This window comes from Parasteatoda tepidariorum, unplaced genomic scaffold (assembly GCF_982258835.1).
Source record: "Parasteatoda tepidariorum strain Cologne lab strain unplaced genomic scaffold, Ptep-v5.0 scaffold_27, whole genome shotgun sequence".
NCBI classification, from domain to species: domain Eukaryota; kingdom Metazoa; phylum Arthropoda; class Arachnida; order Araneae; family Theridiidae; genus Parasteatoda; species Parasteatoda tepidariorum.
The window spans coordinates 181,486-202,440 of record NW_028257386.1 but is presented as its reverse complement, the minus strand read 5'-3'; the positions used below and the strand labels follow the sequence as shown (position 1 = coordinate 202,440).

Genomic DNA, 20,955 nt, shown 5'->3' with positions numbered 1-20,955 from the left:
AAAGACTGTTGATGAATGATTCAATGTAAGACTAATGGTTTTGAACCACCGTCATTTTCTACAGCCTCTGACACAAGAGCGACCACTCCTTTATCTTTCCCACTCATGTTTTTGCCTCCATCAGTTGTAATACATTTCAAGTTTTTCCATCGAAGGTTCTTTTGATTAATGGCCATTTCAACTCCTTTAAAAATATCTGTACCAGTAGTTGTGCCATGAATACTATACATATAAAGAAGTTCTTCATGCACTTCATAGCTTTTATCTACTCCTCGAATATAAATCAACACTTGAGTAGTATCTGACAGATCTGTTGACTCATCCAAGGACAAAGAAAACCACTCAACATGTCCATTTTTGTCTAACAGTCGAGAGGATATATTTTCAGCGATGTTTTCTACCCTTCGAGCCACAGTGTTTGCTGACATACTGACAGTTTTTAATAAATTTACCTTTTCAGGGCACATTTCTCCATTGGTAAATGGTTTTGCAATATAGAGCCACACAAAGCTGGCACGAGTTGCAGCCTCTTGTTCAGTTTTGTAAATGAAGATTGCTGCAATTTCAATACATTTTTTATCATACAAGCAACTGTTTTCAATTTGAAGTATGCTAAAATCCATCTTATTCATTACATAACAAAAACAAAAGTCGATATTTTTCAAAACATAAACAATAACTAAACTTTATATTTTCATAATTTTCTAAAGAAAAATGTTTAAATATTAAGAAAAATTTGTTAATACTTGTTGTGTTGTTAATTGTTGCATTTGTTAATGTTTGTTACATTTGGAATGACTCTGGTGATGCCAGATTTTGAAAAAGAAATTGTATTCATAGATAATATATATCGTAAAATGTTTATAGAGGGCAGTAGCTGCGAATGATTTAGATGGTTTCATTTACAACTAAGTAAAGTGCGACGTATATGTCCCAGTGCTGTACAAAGGGATAAGGAATCAATAAAGGAAGGTAAGTAAATCTTTTATTTGAAAAAGGGCGCTATAAAACTGGGTAACACAAACTTGTTCTCGTAAAAGCAGAACTCTTCGTGATACTCAGTTGGCCCAGAGTCTTTTCGCGGAGACACGTTTGCGCAATTTTTGGAGGGATAATTCCCCCGCTTCGGTAGCCCGGTTTTGCTAGGATAAGTAAAGGGGTTCGGTTAACAGGGAATTCTGGTATACGCAAACGCGCACATGAACGGTCGCTTAAGCAGGGGGTGCTGCGTCCAGGCGGCCGCTGTAAGCGGCCGCCTGGACAGCAGAGATGGAGCACAGCTCCCTGTCACGCGCGTTAGCGACTCCCGCAATTGCGACATCTCAAGCAAATATTGTACATCCACGATTGATATAAGGGCAAGCTGACAGACAAGTAGCATGTCTAAAATCAACCATGGATCTATATGACGTACCATCAAGTTTCGGTCCCGCAGTGGACTGATCGTTAAGACACGGTTCCCAGCAGATCACCGAAGTCAAGCATCACTGGCTACGGTCAGTGTGCGGGTGGGTGACCACTTGGATCAGTCTGCGTAGGGACCGAGGGTGTGCGGTATTTGTCCTCGTTAAACTGTGCTACCGTAAAGTGCTCGACTTCGCGCGCAGGTCGTCGGGCTACTGAAGCGGGGGTGCCATCCCTTCCGCAGAGGATCAAAATTGTGAAGGCATGCCTTCGGATCGTCCTCCGGGATGTTTCCCAGACCGTCGCCAATAGCCCATAGTGCAGCTCTAGAGCGACGTTAAGTAACAACAACCATCAAGTTTCGATGAAAAATCAGAGGAACTGGGCTCAAGATATGAGCTAAAATCGCTAACTCGGCGGATTTAATATCTTTTTGGAAGATATTGGTTCTAGTACCCAATTGGAGCCTAATTCCGAAGATTCAAGTAGAATTTTGAGGATCGGAGGAACAGGGACCAAGTTATTGAGAAAAACAGATTTTCTGCGATGATTTTAGCGGTGTTTGGAGGTACTAGGGTCAAATTTGAGTGAAAAATCAGTCTTCCCACGACCTCTAGACACGATTTGATGTATTGGAATCAAGTTTTAATGAAAAATCAGCGATTCCCAGCTATAAATAGATAATTGGAGGTACTGGGTTCAAGTTTTGAAGCAAAACAAAGTTACTCCGAGGACTTAAGCAGTGAATTGAGGTACTGGGGTCAAGTTTTGAAGCAAAAAAAAGTTACTCCGAGGACTTAAGCAGTGATTTAGAGGGGATGGGTTCTAGTACTCAATTGGATTGTTACTTAGATGATTTAAGCGGTGATTTGAGGTACTGGGGTCAAGTTTCGAGCAATGGAAAGTTACTCCGAGGACTTGAGCAGGGATTTGGGGGAGATGGGTTCCAGGACTCAATTGGATTGTTACTTAGAGGATTTAAGCGGTGATTTGAGGTACTGGGGTCAAGTTTCGAGCAATGGAAAGTTACTCCGAGGACTTGAGCAGGGATTTGGGGGAGATGGGTTCCAGGACTCAATTGGATTGTTACTTAGAGGATTTAAGCGGTGATTTGAGGTACTGGGGTCAAGTTTTGAGCAATGGAAAGTTACTCCGAGGATTTAAGCAGGGATTTAGGGGAGGTGGGTTCCAGGACTCAAGTGGAGTGTTACTTAGACGATTTAAGCGATGATTTGAGGTACTGGGGTCAAGTTTTGAGAAAAACAATGTTACTTCGAGGACTTAAGCAGGGATTTAGGGGAGATGGGTCCTAGTACTCAATTGGATTGTTACTTAGATGATTTAAGCGATGATTTGAGGTACTGGGGTCAAGTTTCGAGCAATGGAAAGTTACTCCGAGGATTTAAGCAGGGATTTAGGGGAGGTGGGTTCCAGGACTCAAGTGGAGTGTTACTTAGAGAATTTAAGCGATGATTTGAGGTACTGGGGTCAAGTTTCGAGCAATGGAAAGTTACTCCGAGGATTTAAGCAGGGATTTAGGGGAGGTGGGTTCCAGGACTCAAGTGGAGTGTTACTTAGATGATTTAAGCGATGATTTGAGGTACTGGGGTCAAGTTTTGAGCAATGGAAAGTTACTCCGAGGATTTAAGCAGTGAATCAGAGGAGATGGGTCCAGTACTCAATTGGATAGTTACTCCGATGATTTAAGCTGTGATCGGAGGTACAGGGCTCAAGATATGAGCTAAAATCGCTAACTCGGCGGATTTAATATCTTTTTGGAAGATATTGGTTCTAGTACCCAATTGGAGCCTAATTCCGAAGATTCAAGTAGAATTTTGAGGATCGGAGGAACAGGGACCAAGTTATTGAGAAAAACAGATTTTCTGCGATGATTTTAGCGGTGTTTGGAGGTACTAGGGTCAAATTTGAGTGAAAAATCAGTCTTCCCACGACCTCTAGACACGATTTGATGTATTGGAATCAAGTTTTAATGAAAAATCAGCGATTCCCAGCTATAAATAGATAATTGGAGGTACTGGGTTCAAGTTTTGAAGCAAAACAAAGTTACTCCGAGGACTTAAGCAGTGAATTGAGGTACTGGGGTCAAGTTTTGAAGCAAAAAAAAGTTACTCCGAGGACTTAAGCAGTGATTTAGAGGGGATGGGTTCTAGTACTCAATTGGATTGTTACTTAGATGATTTAAGCGGTGATTTGAGGTACTGGGGTCAAGTTTCGAGCAATGGAAAGTTACTCCGAGGACTTGAGCAGGGATTTGGGGGAGATGGGTTCCAGGACTCAATTGGATTGTTACTTAGAGGATTTAAGCGGTGATTTGAGGTACTGGGGTCAAGTTTCGAGCAATGGAAAGTTACTCCGAGGACTTGAGCAGGGATTTGGGGGAGATGGGTTCCAGGACTCAATTGGATTGTTACTTAGAGGATTTAAGCGGTGATTTGAGGTACTGGGGTCAAGTTTTGAGCAATGGAAAGTTACTCCGAGGATTTAAGCAGGGATTTAGGGGAGGTGGGTTCCAGGACTCAAGTGGAGTGTTACTTAGACGATTTAAGCGATGATTTGAGGTACTGGGGTCAAGTTTTGAGAAAAACAATGTTACTTCGAGGACTTAAGCAGGGATTTAGGGGAGATGGGTCCTAGTACTCAATTGGATTGTTACTTAGATGATTTAAGCGATGATTTGAGGTACTGGGGTCAAGTTTCGAGCAATGGAAAGTTACTCCGAGGATTTAAGCAGGGATTTAGGGGAGGTGGGTTCCAGGACTCAAGTGGAGTGTTACTTAGAGAATTTAAGCGATGATTTGAGGTACTGGGGTCAAGTTTCGAGCAATGGAAAGTTACTCCGAGGATTTAAGCAGGGATTTAGGGGAGGTGGGTTCCAGGACTCAAGTGGAGTGTTACTTAGATGATTTAAGCGATGATTTGAGGTACTGGGGTCAAGTTTTGAGCAATGGAAAGTTACTCCGAGGATTTAAGCAGTGAATCAGAGGAGATGGGTCCAGTACTCAATTGGATAGTTACTCCGATGATTTAAGCTGTGATCGGAGGTACAGGGCTCAAGATATGAGCTAAAATCGCTAACTCGGCGGATTTAATATCTTTTTGGAAGATATTGGTTCTAGTACCCAATTGGAGCCTAATTCCGAAGATTCAAGTAGAATTTTGAGGATCGGAGGAACAGGGACCAAGTTATTGAGAAAAACAGATTTTCTGCGATGATTTTAGCGGTGTTTGGAGGTACTAGGGTCAAATTTGAGTGAAAAATCAGTCTTCCCACGACCTCTAGACACGATTTGATGTATTGGAATCAAGTTTTAATGAAAAATCAGCGATTCCCAGCTATAAATAGATAATTGGAGGTACTGGGTTCAAGTTTTGAAGCAAAACAAAGTTACTCCGAGGACTTAAGCAGTGAATTGAGGTACTGGGGTCAAGTTTTGAAGCAAAAAAAAGTTACTCCGAGGACTTAAGCAGTGATTTAGAGGGGATGGGTTCTAGTACTCAATTGGATTGTTACTTAGATGATTTAAGCGGTGATTTGAGGTACTGGGGTCAAGTTTCGAGCAATGGAAAGTTACTCCGAGGACTTGAGCAGGGATTTGGGGGAGATGGGTTCCAGGACTCAATTGGATTGTTACTTAGAGGATTTAAGCGGTGATTTGAGGTACTGGGGTCAAGTTTCGAGCAATGGAAAGTTACTCCGAGGACTTGAGCAGGGATTTGGGGGAGATGGGTTCCAGGACTCAATTGGATTGTTACTTAGAGGATTTAAGCGGTGATTTGAGGTACTGGGGTCAAGTTTTGAGCAATGGAAAGTTACTCCGAGGATTTAAGCAGGGATTTAGGGGAGGTGGGTTCCAGGACTCAAGTGGAGTGTTACTTAGACGATTTAAGCGATGATTTGAGGTACTGGGGTCAAGTTTTGAGAAAAACAATGTTACTTCGAGGACTTAAGCAGGGATTTAGGGGAGATGGGTCCTAGTACTCAATTGGATTGTTACTTAGATGATTTAAGCGATGATTTGAGGTACTGGGGTCAAGTTTCGAGCAATGGAAAGTTACTCCGAGGATTTAAGCAGGGATTTAGGGGAGGTGGGTTCCAGGACTCAAGTGGAGTGTTACTTAGAGAATTTAAGCGATGATTTGAGGTACTGGGGTCAAGTTTCGAGCAATGGAAAGTTACTCCGAGGATTTAAGCAGGGATTTAGGGGAGGTGGGTTCCAGGACTCAAGTGGAGTGTTACTTAGATGATTTAAGCGATGATTTGAGGTACTGGGGTCAAGTTTTGAGCAATGGAAAGTTACTCCGAGGATTTAAGCAGTGAATCAGAGGAGATGGGTCCAGTACTCAATTGGATAGTTACTCCGATGATTTAAGCTGTGATCGGAGGTACAGGGCTCAAGATATGAGCTAAAATCGCTAACTCGGCGGATTTAATATCTTTTTGGAAGATATTGGTTCTAGTACCCAATTGGAGCCTAATTCCGAAGATTCAAGTAGAATTTTGAGGATCGGAGGAACAGGGACCAAGTTATTGAGAAAAACAGATTTTCTGCGATGATTTTAGCGGTGTTTGGAGGTACTAGGGTCAAATTTGAGTGAAAAATCAGTCTTCCCACGACCTCTAGACACGATTTGATGTATTGGAATCAAGTTTTAATGAAAAATCAGCGATTCCCAGCTATAAATAGATAATTGGAGGTACTGGGTTCAAGTTTTGAAGCAAAACAAAGTTACTCCGAGGACTTAAGCAGTGAATTGAGGTACTGGGGTCAAGTTTTGAAGCAAAAAAAAGTTACTCCGAGGACTTAAGCAGTGATTTAGAGGGGATGGGTTCTAGTACTCAATTGGATTGTTACTTAGATGATTTAAGCGGTGATTTGAGGTACTGGGGTCAAGTTTCGAGCAATGGAAAGTTACTCCGAGGACTTGAGCAGGGATTTGGGGGAGATGGGTTCCAGGACTCAATTGGATTGTTACTTAGAGGATTTAAGCGGTGATTTGAGGTACTGGGGTCAAGTTTCGAGCAATGGAAAGTTACTCCGAGGACTTGAGCAGGGATTTGGGGGAGATGGGTTCCAGGACTCAATTGGATTGTTACTTAGAGGATTTAAGCGGTGATTTGAGGTACTGGGGTCAAGTTTTGAGCAATGGAAAGTTACTCCGAGGATTTAAGCAGGGATTTAGGGGAGGTGGGTTCCAGGACTCAAGTGGAGTGTTACTTAGACGATTTAAGCGATGATTTGAGGTACTGGGGTCAAGTTTTGAGAAAAACAATGTTACTTCGAGGACTTAAGCAGGGATTTAGGGGAGATGGGTCCTAGTACTCAATTGGATTGTTACTTAGATGATTTAAGCGATGATTTGAGGTACTGGGGTCAAGTTTCGAGCAATGGAAAGTTACTCCGAGGATTTAAGCAGGGATTTAGGGGAGGTGGGTTCCAGGACTCAAGTGGAGTGTTACTTAGAGAATTTAAGCGATGATTTGAGGTACTGGGGTCAAGTTTCGAGCAATGGAAAGTTACTCCGAGGATTTAAGCAGGGATTTAGGGGAGGTGGGTTCCAGGACTCAAGTGGAGTGTTACTTAGATGATTTAAGCGATGATTTGAGGTACTGGGGTCAAGTTTTGAGCAATGGAAAGTTACTCCGAGGATTTAAGCAGTGAATCAGAGGAGATGGGTCCAGTACTCAATTGGATAGTTACTCCGATGATTTAAGCTGTGATCGGAGGTACAGGGCTCAAGATATGAGCTAAAATCGCTAACTCGGCGGATTTAATATCTTTTTGGAAGATATTGGTTCTAGTACCCAATTGGAGCCTAATTCCGAAGATTCAAGTAGAATTTTGAGGATCGGAGGAACAGGGACCAAGTTATTGAGAAAAACAGATTTTCTGCGATGATTTTAGCGGTGTTTGGAGGTACTAGGGTCAAATTTGAGTGAAAAATCAGTCTTCCCACGACCTCTAGACACGATTTGATGTATTGGAATCAAGTTTTAATGAAAAATCAGCGATTCCCAGCTATAAATAGATAATTGGAGGTACTGGGTTCAAGTTTTGAAGCAAAACAAAGTTACTCCGAGGACTTAAGCAGTGAATTGAGGTACTGGGGTCAAGTTTTGAAGCAAAAAAAAGTTACTCCGAGGACTTAAGCAGTGATTTAGAGGGGATGGGTTCTAGTACTCAATTGGATTGTTACTTAGATGATTTAAGCGGTGATTTGAGGTACTGGGGTCAAGTTTCGAGCAATGGAAAGTTACTCCGAGGACTTGAGCAGGGATTTGGGGGAGATGGGTTCCAGGACTCAATTGGATTGTTACTTAGAGGATTTAAGCGGTGATTTGAGGTACTGGGGTCAAGTTTCGAGCAATGGAAAGTTACTCCGAGGACTTGAGCAGGGATTTGGGGGAGATGGGTTCCAGGACTCAATTGGATTGTTACTTAGAGGATTTAAGCGGTGATTTGAGGTACTGGGGTCAAGTTTTGAGCAATGGAAAGTTACTCCGAGGATTTAAGCAGGGATTTAGGGGAGGTGGGTTCCAGGACTCAAGTGGAGTGTTACTTAGACGATTTAAGCGATGATTTGAGGTACTGGGGTCAAGTTTTGAGAAAAACAATGTTACTTCGAGGACTTAAGCAGGGATTTAGGGGAGATGGGTCCTAGTACTCAATTGGATTGTTACTTAGATGATTTAAGCGATGATTTGAGGTACTGGGGTCAAGTTTCGAGCAATGGAAAGTTACTCCGAGGATTTAAGCAGGGATTTAGGGGAGGTGGGTTCCAGGACTCAAGTGGAGTGTTACTTAGAGAATTTAAGCGATGATTTGAGGTACTGGGGTCAAGTTTCGAGCAATGGAAAGTTACTCCGAGGATTTAAGCAGGGATTTAGGGGAGGTGGGTTCCAGGACTCAAGTGGAGTGTTACTTAGATGATTTAAGCGATGATTTGAGGTACTGGGGTCAAGTTTTGAGCAATGGAAAGTTACTCCGAGGATTTAAGCAGTGAATCAGAGGAGATGGGTCCAGTACTCAATTGGATAGTTACTCCGATGATTTAAGCTGTGATCGGAGGTACAGGGCTCAAGATATGAGCTAAAATCGCTAACTCGGCGGATTTAATATCTTTTTGGAAGATATTGGTTCTAGTACCCAATTGGAGCCTAATTCCGAAGATTCAAGTAGAATTTTGAGGATCGGAGGAACAGGGACCAAGTTATTGAGAAAAACAGATTTTCTGCGATGATTTTAGCGGTGTTTGGAGGTACTAGGGTCAAATTTGAGTGAAAAATCAGTCTTCCCACGACCTCTAGACACGATTTGATGTATTGGAATCAAGTTTTAATGAAAAATCAGCGATTCCCAGCTATAAATAGATAATTGGAGGTACTGGGTTCAAGTTTTGAAGCAAAACAAAGTTACTCCGAGGACTTAAGCAGTGAATTGAGGTACTGGGGTCAAGTTTTGAAGCAAAAAAAAGTTACTCCGAGGACTTAAGCAGTGATTTAGAGGGGATGGGTTCTAGTACTCAATTGGATTGTTACTTAGATGATTTAAGCGGTGATTTGAGGTACTGGGGTCAAGTTTCGAGCAATGGAAAGTTACTCCGAGGACTTGAGCAGGGATTTGGGGGAGATGGGTTCCAGGACTCAATTGGATTGTTACTTAGAGGATTTAAGCGGTGATTTGAGGTACTGGGGTCAAGTTTCGAGCAATGGAAAGTTACTCCGAGGACTTGAGCAGGGATTTGGGGGAGATGGGTTCCAGGACTCAATTGGATTGTTACTTAGAGGATTTAAGCGGTGATTTGAGGTACTGGGGTCAAGTTTTGAGCAATGGAAAGTTACTCCGAGGATTTAAGCAGGGATTTAGGGGAGGTGGGTTCCAGGACTCAAGTGGAGTGTTACTTAGACGATTTAAGCGATGATTTGAGGTACTGGGGTCAAGTTTTGAGAAAAACAATGTTACTTCGAGGACTTAAGCAGGGATTTAGGGGAGATGGGTCCTAGTACTCAATTGGATTGTTACTTAGATGATTTAAGCGATGATTTGAGGTACTGGGGTCAAGTTTCGAGCAATGGAAAGTTACTCCGAGGATTTAAGCAGGGATTTAGGGGAGGTGGGTTCCAGGACTCAAGTGGAGTGTTACTTAGAGAATTTAAGCGATGATTTGAGGTACTGGGGTCAAGTTTCGAGCAATGGAAAGTTACTCCGAGGATTTAAGCAGGGATTTAGGGGAGGTGGGTTCCAGGACTCAAGTGGAGTGTTACTTAGATGATTTAAGCGATGATTTGAGGTACTGGGGTCAAGTTTTGAGCAATGGAAAGTTACTCCGAGGATTTAAGCAGTGAATCAGAGGAGATGGGTCCAGTACTCAATTGGATAGTTACTCCGATGATTTAAGCTGTGATCGGAGGTACAGGGCTCAAGATATGAGCTAAAATCGCTAACTCGGCGGATTTAATATCTTTTTGGAAGATATTGGTTCTAGTACCCAATTGGAGCCTAATTCCGAAGATTCAAGTAGAATTTTGAGGATCGGAGGAACAGGGACCAAGTTATTGAGAAAAACAGATTTTCTGCGATGATTTTAGCGGTGTTTGGAGGTACTAGGGTCAAATTTGAGTGAAAAATCAGTCTTCCCACGACCTCTAGACACGATTTGATGTATTGGAATCAAGTTTTAATGAAAAATCAGCGATTCCCAGCTATAAATAGATAATTGGAGGTACTGGGTTCAAGTTTTGAAGCAAAACAAAGTTACTCCGAGGACTTAAGCAGTGAATTGAGGTACTGGGGTCAAGTTTTGAAGCAAAAAAAAGTTACTCCGAGGACTTAAGCAGTGATTTAGAGGGGATGGGTTCTAGTACTCAATTGGATTGTTACTTAGATGATTTAAGCGGTGATTTGAGGTACTGGGGTCAAGTTTCGAGCAATGGAAAGTTACTCCGAGGACTTGAGCAGGGATTTGGGGGAGATGGGTTCCAGGACTCAATTGGATTGTTACTTAGAGGATTTAAGCGGTGATTTGAGGTACTGGGGTCAAGTTTCGAGCAATGGAAAGTTACTCCGAGGACTTGAGCAGGGATTTGGGGGAGATGGGTTCCAGGACTCAATTGGATTGTTACTTAGAGGATTTAAGCGGTGATTTGAGGTACTGGGGTCAAGTTTTGAGCAATGGAAAGTTACTCCGAGGATTTAAGCAGGGATTTAGGGGAGGTGGGTTCCAGGACTCAAGTGGAGTGTTACTTAGACGATTTAAGCGATGATTTGAGGTACTGGGGTCAAGTTTTGAGAAAAACAATGTTACTTCGAGGACTTAAGCAGGGATTTAGGGGAGATGGGTCCTAGTACTCAATTGGATTGTTACTTAGATGATTTAAGCGATGATTTGAGGTACTGGGGTCAAGTTTCGAGCAATGGAAAGTTACTCCGAGGATTTAAGCAGGGATTTAGGGGAGGTGGGTTCCAGGACTCAAGTGGAGTGTTACTTAGAGAATTTAAGCGATGATTTGAGGTACTGGGGTCAAGTTTCGAGCAATGGAAAGTTACTCCGAGGATTTAAGCAGGGATTTAGGGGAGGTGGGTTCCAGGACTCAAGTGGAGTGTTACTTAGATGATTTAAGCGATGATTTGAGGTACTGGGGTCAAGTTTTGAGCAATGGAAAGTTACTCCGAGGATTTAAGCAGTGAATCAGAGGAGATGGGTCCAGTACTCAATTGGATAGTTACTCCGATGATTTAAGCTGTGATCGGAGGTACAGGGCTCAAGATATGAGCTAAAATCGCTAACTCGGCGGATTTAATATCTTTTTGGAAGATATTGGTTCTAGTACCCAATTGGAGCCTAATTCCGAAGATTCAAGTAGAATTTTGAGGATCGGAGGAACAGGGACCAAGTTATTGAGAAAAACAGATTTTCTGCGATGATTTTAGCGGTGTTTGGAGGTACTAGGGTCAAATTTGAGTGAAAAATCAGTCTTCCCACGACCTCTAGACACGATTTGATGTATTGGAATCAAGTTTTAATGAAAAATCAGCGATTCCCAGCTATAAATAGATAATTGGAGGTACTGGGTTCAAGTTTTGAAGCAAAACAAAGTTACTCCGAGGACTTAAGCAGTGAATTGAGGTACTGGGGTCAAGTTTTGAAGCAAAAAAAAGTTACTCCGAGGACTTAAGCAGTGATTTAGAGGGGATGGGTTCTAGTACTCAATTGGATTGTTACTTAGATGATTTAAGCGGTGATTTGAGGTACTGGGGTCAAGTTTCGAGCAATGGAAAGTTACTCCGAGGACTTGAGCAGGGATTTGGGGGAGATGGGTTCCAGGACTCAATTGGATTGTTACTTAGAGGATTTAAGCGGTGATTTGAGGTACTGGGGTCAAGTTTCGAGCAATGGAAAGTTACTCCGAGGACTTGAGCAGGGATTTGGGGGAGATGGGTTCCAGGACTCAATTGGATTGTTACTTAGAGGATTTAAGCGGTGATTTGAGGTACTGGGGTCAAGTTTTGAGCAATGGAAAGTTACTCCGAGGATTTAAGCAGGGATTTAGGGGAGGTGGGTTCCAGGACTCAAGTGGAGTGTTACTTAGACGATTTAAGCGATGATTTGAGGTACTGGGGTCAAGTTTTGAGAAAAACAATGTTACTTCGAGGACTTAAGCAGGGATTTAGGGGAGATGGGTCCTAGTACTCAATTGGATTGTTACTTAGATGATTTAAGCGATGATTTGAGGTACTGGGGTCAAGTTTCGAGCAATGGAAAGTTACTCCGAGGATTTAAGCAGGGATTTAGGGGAGGTGGGTTCCAGGACTCAAGTGGAGTGTTACTTAGAGAATTTAAGCGATGATTTGAGGTACTGGGGTCAAGTTTCGAGCAATGGAAAGTTACTCCGAGGATTTAAGCAGGGATTTAGGGGAGGTGGGTTCCAGGACTCAAGTGGAGTGTTACTTAGATGATTTAAGCGATGATTTGAGGTACTGGGGTCAAGTTTTGAGCAATGGAAAGTTACTCCGAGGATTTAAGCAGTGAATCAGAGGAGATGGGTCCAGTACTCAATTGGATAGTTACTCCGATGATTTAAGCTGTGATCGGAGGTACAGGGCTCAAGATATGAGCTAAAATCGCTAACTCGGCGGATTTAATATCTTTTTGGAAGATATTGGTTCTAGTACCCAATTGGAGCCTAATTCCGAAGATTCAAGTAGAATTTTGAGGATCGGAGGAACAGGGACCAAGTTATTGAGAAAAACAGATTTTCTGCGATGATTTTAGCGGTGTTTGGAGGTACTAGGGTCAAATTTGAGTGAAAAATCAGTCTTCCCACGACCTCTAGACACGATTTGATGTATTGGAATCAAGTTTTAATGAAAAATCAGCGATTCCCAGCTATAAATAGATAATTGGAGGTACTGGGTTCAAGTTTTGAAGCAAAACAAAGTTACTCCGAGGACTTAAGCAGTGAATTGAGGTACTGGGGTCAAGTTTTGAAGCAAAAAAAAGTTACTCCGAGGACTTAAGCAGTGATTTAGAGGGGATGGGTTCTAGTACTCAATTGGATTGTTACTTAGATGATTTAAGCGGTGATTTGAGGTACTGGGGTCAAGTTTCGAGCAATGGAAAGTTACTCCGAGGACTTGAGCAGGGATTTGGGGGAGATGGGTTCCAGGACTCAATTGGATTGTTACTTAGAGGATTTAAGCGGTGATTTGAGGTACTGGGGTCAAGTTTCGAGCAATGGAAAGTTACTCCGAGGACTTGAGCAGGGATTTGGGGGAGATGGGTTCCAGGACTCAATTGGATTGTTACTTAGAGGATTTAAGCGGTGATTTGAGGTACTGGGGTCAAGTTTTGAGCAATGGAAAGTTACTCCGAGGATTTAAGCAGGGATTTAGGGGAGGTGGGTTCCAGGACTCAAGTGGAGTGTTACTTAGACGATTTAAGCGATGATTTGAGGTACTGGGGTCAAGTTTTGAGAAAAACAATGTTACTTCGAGGACTTAAGCAGGGATTTAGGGGAGATGGGTCCTAGTACTCAATTGGATTGTTACTTAGATGATTTAAGCGATGATTTGAGGTACTGGGGTCAAGTTTCGAGCAATGGAAAGTTACTCCGAGGATTTAAGCAGGGATTTAGGGGAGGTGGGTTCCAGGACTCAAGTGGAGTGTTACTTAGAGAATTTAAGCGATGATTTGAGGTACTGGGGTCAAGTTTCGAGCAATGGAAAGTTACTCCGAGGATTTAAGCAGGGATTTAGGGGAGGTGGGTTCCAGGACTCAAGTGGAGTGTTACTTAGATGATTTAAGCGATGATTTGAGGTACTGGGGTCAAGTTTTGAGCAATGGAAAGTTACTCCGAGGATTTAAGCAGTGAATCAGAGGAGATGGGTCCAGTACTCAATTGGATAGTTACTCCGATGATTTAAGCTGTGATCGGAGGTACAGGGCTCAAGATATGAGCTAAAATCGCTAACTCGGCGGATTTAATATCTTTTTGGAAGATATTGGTTCTAGTACCCAATTGGAGCCTAATTCCGAAGATTCAAGTAGAATTTTGAGGATCGGAGGAACAGGGACCAAGTTATTGAGAAAAACAGATTTTCTGCGATGATTTTAGCGGTGTTTGGAGGTACTAGGGTCAAATTTGAGTGAAAAATCAGTCTTCCCACGACCTCTAGACACGATTTGATGTATTGGAATCAAGTTTTAATGAAAAATCAGCGATTCCCAGCTATAAATAGATAATTGGAGGTACTGGGTTCAAGTTTTGAAGCAAAACAAAGTTACTCCGAGGACTTAAGCAGTGAATTGAGGTACTGGGGTCAAGTTTTGAAGCAAAAAAAAGTTACTCCGAGGACTTAAGCAGTGATTTAGAGGGGATGGGTTCTAGTACTCAATTGGATTGTTACTTAGATGATTTAAGCGGTGATTTGAGGTACTGGGGTCAAGTTTCGAGCAATGGAAAGTTACTCCGAGGACTTGAGCAGGGATTTGGGGGAGATGGGTTCCAGGACTCAATTGGATTGTTACTTAGAGGATTTAAGCGGTGATTTGAGGTACTGGGGTCAAGTTTCGAGCAATGGAAAGTTACTCCGAGGACTTGAGCAGGGATTTGGGGGAGATGGGTTCCAGGACTCAATTGGATTGTTACTTAGAGGATTTAAGCGGTGATTTGAGGTACTGGGGTCAAGTTTTGAGCAATGGAAAGTTACTCCGAGGATTTAAGCAGGGATTTAGGGGAGGTGGGTTCCAGGACTCAAGTGGAGTGTTACTTAGACGATTTAAGCGATGATTTGAGGTACTGGGGTCAAGTTTTGAGAAAAACAATGTTACTTCGAGGACTTAAGCAGGGATTTAGGGGAGATGGGTCCTAGTACTCAATTGGATTGTTACTTAGATGATTTAAGCGATGATTTGAGGTACTGGGGTCAAGTTTCGAGCAATGGAAAGTTACTCCGAGGATTTAAGCAGGGATTTAGGGGAGGTGGGTTCCAGGACTCAAGTGGAGTGTTACTTAGAGAATTTAAGCGATGATTTGAGGTACTGGGGTCAAGTTTCGAGCAATGGAAAGTTACTCCGAGGATTTAAGCAGGGATTTAGGGGAGGTGGGTTCCAGGACTCAAGTGGAGTGTTACTTAGATGATTTAAGCGATGATTTGAGGTACTGGGGTCAAGTTTTGAGCAATGGAAAGTTACTCCGAGGATTTAAGCAGTGAATCAGAGGAGATGGGTCCAGTACTCAATTGGATAGTTACTCCGATGATTTAAGCTGTGATCGGAGGTACAGGGCTCAAGATATGAGCTAAAATCGCTAACTCGGCGGATTTAATATCTTTTTGGAAGATATTGGTTCTAGTACCCAATTGGAGCCTAATTCCGAAGATTCAAGTAGAATTTTGAGGATCGGAGGAACAGGGACCAAGTTATTGAGAAAAACAGATTTTCTGCGATGATTTTAGCGGTGTTTGGAGGTACTAGGGTCAAATTTGAGTGAAAAATCAGTCTTCCCACGACCTCTAGACACGATTTGATGTATTGGAATCAAGTTTTAATGAAAAATCAGCGATTCCCAGCTATAAATAGATAATTGGAGGTACTGGGTTCAAGTTTTGAAGCAAAACAAAGTTACTCCGAGGACTTAAGCAGTGAATTGAGGTACTGGGGTCAAGTTTTGAAGCAAAAAAAAGTTACTCCGAGGACTTAAGCAGTGATTTAGAGGGGATGGGTTCTAGTACTCAATTGGATTGTTACTTAGATGATTTAAGCGGTGATTTGAGGTACTGGGGTCAAGTTTCGAGCAATGGAAAGTTACTCCGAGGACTTGAGCAGGGATTTGGGGGAGATGGGTTCCAGGACTCAATTGGATTGTTACTTAGAGGATTTAAGCGGTGATTTGAGGTACTGGGGTCAAGTTTCGAGCAATGGAAAGTTACTCCGAGGACTTGAGCAGGGATTTGGGGGAGATGGGTTCCAGGACTCAATTGGATTGTTACTTAGAGGATTTAAGCGGTGATTTGAGGTACTGGGGTCAAGTTTTGAGCAATGGAAAGTTACTCCGAGGATTTAAGCAGGGATTTAGGGGAGGTGGGTTCCAGGACTCAAGTGGAGTGTTACTTAGACGATTTAAGCGATGATTTGAGGTACTGGGGTCAAGTTTTGAGAAAAACAATGTTACTTCGAGGACTTAAGCAGGGATTTAGGGGAGATGGGTCCTAGTACTCAATTGGATTGTTACTTAGATGATTTAAGCGATGATTTGAGGTACTGGGGTCAAGTTTCGAGCAATGGAAAGTTACTCCGAGGATTTAAGCAGGGATTTAGGGGAGGTGGGTTCCAGGACTCAAGTGGAGTGTTACTTAGAGAATTTAAGCGATGATTTGAGGTACTGGGGTCAAGTTTCGAGCAATGGAAAGTTACTCCGAGGATTTAAGCAGGGATTTAGGGGAGGTGGGTTCCAGGACTCAAGTGGAGTGTTACTTAGATGATTTAAGCGATGATTTGAGGTACTGGGGTCAAGTTTTGAGCAATGGAAAGTTACTCCGAGGATTTAAGCAGTGAATCAGAGGAGATGGGTCCAGTACTCAATTGGATAGTTACTCCGATGATTTAAGCTGTGATCGGAGGTACAGGGCTCAAGATATGAGCTAAAATCGCTAACTCGGCGGATTTAATATCTTTTTGGAAGATATTGGTTCTAGTACCCAATTGGAGCCTAATTCCGAAGATTCAAGTAGAATTTTGAGGATCGGAGGAACAGGGACCAAGTTATTGAGAAAAACAGATTTTCTGCGATGATTTTAGCGGTGTTTGGAGGTACTAGGGTCAAATTTGAGTGAAAAATCAGTCTTCCCACGACCTCTAGACACGATTTGATGTATTGGAATCAAGTTTTAATGAAAAATCAGCGATTCCCAGCTATAAATAGATAATTGGAGGTACTGGGTTCAAGTTTTGAAGCAAAACAAAGTTACTCCGAGGACTTAAGCAGTGAATTGAGGTACTGGGGTCAAGTTTTGAAGCAAAAAAAAGTTACTCCGAGGACTTAAGCAGTGATTTAGAGGGGATGGGTTCTAGTACTCAATTGGATTGTTACTTAGATGATTTAAGCGGTGATTTGAGGTACTGGGGTCAAGTTTCGAGCAATGGAAAGTTACTCCGAGGACTTGAGCAGGGATTTGGGGGAGATGGGTTCCAGGACTCAATTGGATTGTTACTTAGAGGATTTAAGCGGTGATTTGAGGTACTGGGGTCAAGTTTCGAGCAATGGAAAGTTACTCCGAGGACTTGAGCAGGGATTTGGGGGAGATGGGTTCCAGGACTCAATTGGATTGTTACTTAGAGGATTTAAGCGGTGATTTGAGGTACTGGGGTCAAGTTTTGAGCAATGGAAAGTTACTCCGAGGATTTAAGCAGGGATTTAGGGGAGGTGGGTTCCAGGACTCAAGTGGAGTGTTACTTAGACGATTTAAGCGATGATTTGAGGTACTGGGGTCAAGTTTTGAGAAAAACAATGTTACTTCGAGGACTTAAGCAGGGATTTAGGGGAGATGGGTCCTAGTACTCAATTGGATTGTTACTTAGATGATTTAAGCGATGATTTGAGGTACTGGGGTCAAGTTTCGAGCAATGGAAAGTTACTCCGAGGATTTAAGCAGGGATTTAGGGGAGGTGGGTTCCAGGACTCAAGTGGAGTGTTACTTAGAGAATTTAAGCGATGATTTGAGGTACTGGGGTCAAGTTTCGAGCAATGGAAAGTTACTCCGAGGATTTAAGCAGGGATTTAGGGGAGGTGGGTTCCAGGACTCAAGTGGAGTGTTACTTAGATGATTTAAGCGATGATTTGAGGTACTGGGGTCAAGTTTTGAGCAATGGAAAGTTACTCCGAGGATTTAAGCAGTGAATCAGAGGAGATGGGTCCAGTACTCAATTGGATAGTTACTCCGATGATTTAAGCTGTGATCGGAGGTACAGGGCTCAAGATATGAGCTAAAATCGCTAACTCGGCGGATTTAATATCTTTTTGGAAGATATTGGTTCTAGTACCCAATTGGAGCCTAATTCCGAAGATTCAAGTAGAATTTTGAGGATCGGAGGAACAGGGACCAAGTTATTGAGAAAAACAGATTTTCTGCGATGATTTTAGCGGTGTTTGGAGGTACTAGGGTCAAATTTGAGTGAAAAATCAGTCTTCCCACGACCTCTAGACACGATTTGATGTATTGGAATCAAGTTTTAATGAAAAATCAGCGATTCCCAGCTATAAATAGATAATTGGAGGTACTGGGTTCAAGTTTTGAAGCAAAACAAAGTTACTCCGAGGACTTAAGCAGTGAATTGAGGTACTGGGGTCAAGTTTTGAAGCAAAAAAAAGTTACTCCGAGGACTTAAGCAGTGATTTAGAGGGGATGGGTTCTAGTACTCAATTGGATTGTTACTTAGATGATTTAAGCGGTGATTTGAGGTACTGGGGTCAAGTTTCGAGCAATGGAAAGTTACTCCGAGGACTTGAGCAGGGATTTGGGGGAGATGGGTTCCAGGACTCAATTGGATTGTTACTTAGAGGATTTAAGCGGTGATTTGAGGTACTGGGGTCAAGTTTCGAGCAATGGAAAGTTACTCCGAGGACTTGAGCAGGGATTTGGGGGAGATGGGTTCCAGGACTCAATTGGATTGTTACTTAGAGGATTTAAGCGGTGATTTGAGGTACTGGGGTCAAGTTTTGAGCAATGGAAAGTTACTCCGAGGATTTAAGCAGGGATTTAGGGGAGGTGGGTTCCAGGACTCAAGTGGAGTGTTACTTAGACGATTTAAGCGATGATTTGAGGTACTGGGGTCAAGTTTTGAGAAAAACAATGTTACTTCGAGGACTTAAGCAGGGATTTAGGGGAGATGGGTCCTAGTACTCAATTGGATTGTTACTTAGATGATTTAAGCGATGATTTGAGGTACTGGGGTCAAGTTTCGAGCAATGGAAAGTTACTCCGAGGATTTAAGCAGGGATTTAGGGGAGGTGGGTTCCAGGACTCAAGTGGAGTGTTACTTAGAGAATTTAAGCGATGATTTGAGGTACTGGGGTCAAGTTTCGAGCAATGGAAAGTTACTCCGAGGATTTAAGCAGGGATTTAGGGGAGGTGGGTTCCAGGACTCAAGTGGAGTGTTACTTAGATGATTTAAGCGATGATTTGAGGTACTGGGGTCAAGTTTTGAGCAATGGAAAGTTACTCCGAGGATTTAAGCAGTGAATCAGAGGAGATGGGTCCAGTACTCAATTGGATAGTTACTCCGATGATTTAAGCTGTGATCGGAGGTACAGGGCTCAAGATATGAGCTAAAATCGCTAACTCGGCGGATTTAATATCTTTTTGGAAGATATTGGTTCTAGTACCCAATTGGAGCCTAATTCCGAAGATTCAAGTAGAATTTTGAGGATCGGAGGAACAGGGACCAAGTTATTGAGAAAAACAGATTTTCTGCGATGATTTTAGCGGTGTTTGGAGGTACTAGGGTCAAATTTGAGTGAAAAATCAGTCTTCCCACGACCTCTAGACACGATTTGATGTATTGGAATCAAGTTTTAATGAAAAATCAGCGATTCCCAGCTATAAATAGATAATTGGAGGTACTGGGTTCAAGTTTTGAAGCAAAACAAAGTTACTCCGAGGACTTAAGCAGTGAATTGAGGTACTGGGGTCAAGTTTTGAAGCAAAAAAAAGTTACTCCGAGGACTTAAGCAGTGATTTAGAGGGGATGGGTTCTAGTACTCAATTGGATTGTTACTTAGATGATTTAAGCGGTGATTTGAGGTACTGGGGTCAAGTTTCGAGCAATGGAAAGTTACTCCGAGGACTTGAGCAGGGATTTGGGGGAGATGGGTTCCAGGACTCAATTGGATTGTTACTTAGAGGATTTAAGCGGTGATTTGAGGTACTGGGGTCAAGTTTCGAGCAATGGAAAGTTACTCCGAGGACTTGAGCAGGGATTTGGGGGAGATGGGTTCCAGGACTCAATTGGATTGTTACTTAGAGGATTTAAGCGGTGATTTGAGGTACTGGGGTCAAGTTTTGAGCAATGGAAAGTTACTCCGAGGATTTAAGCAGGGATTTAGGGGAGGTGGGTTCCAGGACTCAAGTGGAGTGTTACTTAGACGATTTAAGCGATGATTTGAGGTACTGGGGTCAAGTTTTGAGAAAAACAATGTTACTTCGAGGACTTAAGCAGGGATTTAGGGGAGATGGGTCCTAGTACTCAATTGGATTGTTACTTAGATGATTTAAGCGATGATTTGAGGTACTGGGGTCAAGTTTCGAGCAATGGAAAGTTACTCCGAGGATTTAAGCAGGGATTTAGGGGAGGTGGGTTCCAGGACTCAAGTGGAGTGTTACTTAGAGAATTTAAGCGATGATTTGAGGTACTGGGGTCAAGTTTCGAGCAATGGAAAGTTACTCCGAGGATTTAAGCAGGGATTTAGGGGAGGTGGGTTCCAGGACTCAAGTGGAGTGTTACTTAGATGATTTAAGCGATGATTTGAGGTACTGGGGTCAAGTTTTGAGCAATGGAAAGTTACTCCGAGGATTTAAGCAGTGAATCAGAGGAGATGGGTCCAGTACTCAATTGGATAGTTACTCCGATGATTTAAGCTGTGATCGGAGGTACAGGGCTCAAGATATGAGCTAAAATCGCTAACTCGGCGGATTTAATATCTTTTTGGAAGATATTGGTTCTAGTACCCAATTGGAGCCTAATTCCGAAGATTCAAGTAGAATTTTGAGGATCGGAGGAACAGGGACCAAGTTATTGAGAAAAACAGATTTTCTGCGATGATTTTAGCGGTGTTTGGAGGTACTAGGGTCAAATTTGAGTGAAAAATCAGTCTTCCCACGACCTCTAGACACGATTTGATGTATTGGAATCAAGTTTTAATGAAAAATCAGCGATTCCCAGCTATAAATAGATAATTGGAGGTACTGGGTTCAAGTTTTGAAGCAAAACAAAGTTACTCCGAGGACTTAAGCAGTGAATTGAGGTACTGGGGTC

At 42.5% G+C, this 20,955-nt stretch overlaps 1 long non-coding RNA gene across 50 annotated transcripts in view; it reads left to right on the top strand.

Annotated features, from left to right (window-relative positions):
- LOC147800827 (uncharacterized) overlaps nucleotides 1-20,947 on the top strand; it is a 58,101-nt gene extending 37,154 nt beyond the window's left edge. The window contains exons 2-3 of one of the 50 annotated variants that reach the window (XR_015431109.1): nucleotides 868-2,762; nucleotides 3,005-20,947. This is a non-coding gene — a long non-coding RNA (uncharacterized LOC147800827). Of the gene's footprint in view, nucleotides 1-867 lie in introns of all 50 variants that reach the window. The other 49 variants (XR_015431087.1, XR_015431095.1, XR_015431116.1 and 46 more) reach the window with 49 other exon arrangements.
- The last annotated feature ends 8 nt before the right edge of the window (nucleotides 20,948-20,955 follow it).